This window comes from Rutidosis leptorrhynchoides, chromosome 1 (genome assembly GCF_046630445.1).
Source record: "Rutidosis leptorrhynchoides isolate AG116_Rl617_1_P2 chromosome 1, CSIRO_AGI_Rlap_v1, whole genome shotgun sequence".
Classification (NCBI taxonomy): Eukaryota; Viridiplantae; Streptophyta; class Magnoliopsida; order Asterales; family Asteraceae; genus Rutidosis; species Rutidosis leptorrhynchoides.
The window spans coordinates 413,606,933-413,611,579 of NC_092333.1; positions in this window are offsets into that span (position 1 = coordinate 413,606,933).

A 4,647-nucleotide genomic window follows, 5' to 3' on the forward strand; every position below is an offset into this window, starting at 1 on the left:
TGAACAGATCGTTTGACTTTTAAGAATATATCTTTGACTTCGAAATTCGAACGTGTTTGAAAGAATTGGAACACAAAATTTTGCAAAAAGATTGTTTAGGATGTTCCTAACAAGTCTGCATTCATACATTTTAATTTAAAATCGATTTCGAGCTTTTCATGATTTAAAAACACGAACAGAGATAGGCCGGTGTTTTTATTTCTTTTTTTTTATTCAACAATTTGAGGCAGTTTTAATTGCTAGTGGATCTCTAACTGATTTTGTCCAGTATTGTAGATATTTTGATTTCTTTGATTTCAATCAAGCAAACATTTCACATAGAGCAGATAGTGATGTCAAACAAATTTTGTAGGCATCTGTGATTTAATTTATATAATAATAATTATTATTAATACTAAATATATCAATTATTAATTATAATAATACTAATAATATTTATAATAATACTAAATAATAAAAATGATATTAATTATAAACATGATAATAATAAAATTCCTGATATTAATAATGATAACTAACTTAATAATAACAATAATTAATAATACTTATAATGATAATACAAATAAATATTATTACTTTCTAATAACTTAACTATAATAATAATAATTATACTAATATTGATATTATTAGTAGTGGTAATATTGAAAGTAATAATAATATTACTAATACATCTATACTTTCAATTTGTAATTACATTTAATATACTATTACTTCTATTTATTAATTATATCATATTATATGATATCATATAGTATCTAACATATAATAACATGTATTGAGTATTTAATTTATTATAACATACATACAATTAATAAATAAGTATATCCATCATATATGTATTTCAACTACTACATATTTAATTATATTTTAAATATCAAGTAAATAAATATATTCATTATAAATAATCTGAGAGTATAATATTTGATATACTATAACAAGTTTTAGTTATTTTAAGTTATATTTCATAATAACTAAATTTCACATTATTTCATTAATATATTTAATTTATCATATATATATATATATATATATATATATATATATATATATATATATATATATATATATATAATTATTTATATTTTCTGTTTATAATTAAAGGTTCGTGAATTGTCGAAAATAGTCACAGGTTAATTGAATATATGAACATCGTTTCCAAATTTTCTAGACTCAACATTACATACTTCGCTTATCGTATCGGAATCATATAAAGATTAAGTTTAAATTTGGTCGAAAATCTTCGGGTCGTCACAAACGGCCTGCCAGTACCCCTTGCCAAACGGCCTGCGAGGCGTTTTTCAGAAAAAACCCCTGCCAGTACCCCTTGCCAGTACCCCTTGCCAGGCGTTTTTGGTCAAAAATTTTGATTTTGCCCTCAAGCTTTGCTTATAAAAGGAAGGCTTCATTTCTCATTTCAACACACCTTTACACACCAATTTTTCACTTCTCTCTCAAATATCTCTCTATAGTCGCTCTCTAGTGATCTATAGGAGATTAGTTATCTCTCTACTATCTCTCTCTAGATTCTAGAGAGAGAAAAGTACAGAGATTAGGAAATATAATTATCTCTCTATTGTCGCTCTCTAGTGATCAATAGGAGATTAGTATGTAGTTAGTAGTAGAAGCTATCAAGCATTGTAACGCTATGGATATTATGAAGAAATACAAGTGTTATTCTGCCGACATTATTCGGTAATATCTATCCTTTTCTTTTATTAATTTATTATAATATTCTTGTTGGATGTTTTTGATTTATTAATATTAGAAATGCTTGTTGCCATGATGTGTGAGTAATTGCTTGATTATTTGCCATGATTTAATAATGTTAGTTAGGGATGACTACCGTTTCATACTCGCTTTCTGTCAATGATATTAAACCTCGTTATTATCGTCCTTCCACCAATAAAAGTGATTAAAACCTTTTATAAAGTCGACAATTATAAGGTAATTAATTATCTGTTTTTATACATTGGTCAAGGTGTGAACCTATCGGAAATACTATAAAGTACATGGGGAATTACCGTAGGACCAGATCAAGACATTGGTCAAGAATATAAGACTCATGTCGATATACTATAGGACCACTTGAGCATGGTCAAGGTTAGAAGCTATGGAACCACTATAAGTCAAGTACATGGTGGATAACTAAGGGATTTATTAGGTAGATTTAAGTAAAGGCTGGTTTAAGTCATAAATGGGAATTTAACGCACTACAATACAAACTAAGCTTATAAATCTTTAAGGATGACTGAGAACCATCAGAGGTTCTAATTTGTTTACAAACCCTTAGATTTTACCAAACCATTTACAGACTGGAGTTCGAAAAACAATCCTAACCACTCACTTGGGTGATACACTAAGGTGTTAAGAAAGGTTGGATATTCTATATATATGGCTATGCTACTTTATTTGTGCGCTCAAGGTATGCACTGCATCCTAGATGGGCTGCTTATATCCTTAAACCGGATAAAGCGTCGGGAGTTGAGCATAGCCCATCCGATCAGAATCTCCAAAGCCTAGTTCCTCGTGAAATGCTAACCGGGAAACCGCTTAGTAGGGAATCTAGTGTTCACACCAAGGTATATCTATCTAAAGAGTGTCTCATAATCATCCCGACACTACGTTATCTTAAATCATGGTGAACCACGTCTTCTCTTTCCTTAGCTGTTGCATGCTAGCTAGCATATTTTAATTATATTTCTTTAATATTTTAAATACAATTATAAATCAAATCAACCCAACTATAGCCTTTACACAATTTGATATTTCGGATAAAAGTGGTGTCTAGAATAAATCGGTTGGACTTGGTTGTTGGATACTGCCTCTCCACACAAGGTGTACCTGGCCACTAGTCTTGGATACTAAATTATGTACAAACCCAATCTTAATTACTAAATTATCTAGATAAGCTCCGTTTCAAATTCGACCGCTCAAGGAATGACCCTAGGTCATATTTGCCCTTGCTAACCCATAGGAAGGAATAATAGATTTAGGCCCAGCATATATAAATTAAACAATCAACTTCTTCTCTTAGTATCCTGAGTCGACGTTTTGTGACCTAACGACACCGCATAAATAAACCGTCCGATTCGGGCATATCAACTACGAATTCCTTTAACGTTAGTTGGAGGAGGAAGCTTTGAGATTACATCGATCTTAGCTTTGTCTACTTCCATTCCATCTCGAGAAATCTTGTGTCCTAAAACAATGACTTCCTTCACCATGAAGTGGCTTTTTTTCCCAATTTAAAACAAGATTTGATTCCTCACAATGAATTAACATTCCCTCGAGGTTTGAAAGGCATGAATCGAAGGAGTCTCCAAAAACAGAGAAATCGTCCATAAAGACTATAGTGACCCGAACTTTTCCATGTTTATATATATTAAATGAAATTGTTATTTACATGATTAAGTGTTTCTAACATGTTAAGCAATCAAACTTGTTAAGACTTGATTAATTGAAATAGGTTTCATATAGACAATTGACCACCCAAGTTGACCGGTGATTCACGAACGTTAAAACTTGTAAAAACTATATGATGACATATATATGGTTATATATATAGTTAACATGATATTATGATAAGTAATATCTCATTAGGTATTTTAACAATGAGTTATATACATAAAAATGAGACTATTGAATTAAGAAACACGAAAACGATATATATAACGATTATCGTTATAACAACGTCTTACTAAGTACATATGAATCATATTAAGATATTGATACACTTGGTTAATTATTTTAAATGATAAGTAAATATATCATTAAGTGTATTAACAATGAACTACATATATAAAAATAAGACTACTAACTTAATGATTTCGAAACGAGACATATATGTAACGATTATCGTTGTAACGACATTTAACTTTATATATATCATACTAAGATATATTATATATCATAATATCATGATAATGAAATAATTTAACATCTCTTTAGATATAATAAACAATGGGTTAACAACATTTAACAAGACCGTTAGCCTAAAGGTTTCAAAACAACATATACATGTAACGACTAACGATGACTTAACGACTCAGTTAAAATGTATTTACATGTAGTGTTTTAATATGTATTTATACACTTTTGAAAGACTTCAATACACTTATCAAAATACTTCTACTTAACAAAAATGCTTACAATTACATCCTCGTTCAGTTTCATCAACAATTCTACTCGTATGCACCCGTATTCGTACTCGTACAATACAAGCTTTTAGATGTATGTACTATTGGTATATAAACTCCAATGATCAGCTCTTAGCAGCCCATGTGAGTTACCTAACACATGTGGGAACCATCATTTAGCAACTAGCATGAAATATCTCATAAAATTACAAAAATATTAGTAATCATTCATGACTTATTTACATGTAAACAAAATTTCACATCCTTTATATCTAATCCATATACCAACGACCAAAAACACCTACAAACACTTTCATTCTTCAATTTTCTTCATCTGATTGATCTCTCTCAAGTTCCATCTTCAAGTTCTAAGTGTTCTTCATAAATTCCATAAGTATAGTTTCATAAAAATCAAGAATACTTCCAAGTTTGCAAGTCTACTTCCAAGCTTTCTAATCCATTCCAAGTAATCATCTAAGATCAAGGAACCTTTGTTATTTATAGTAGGTTA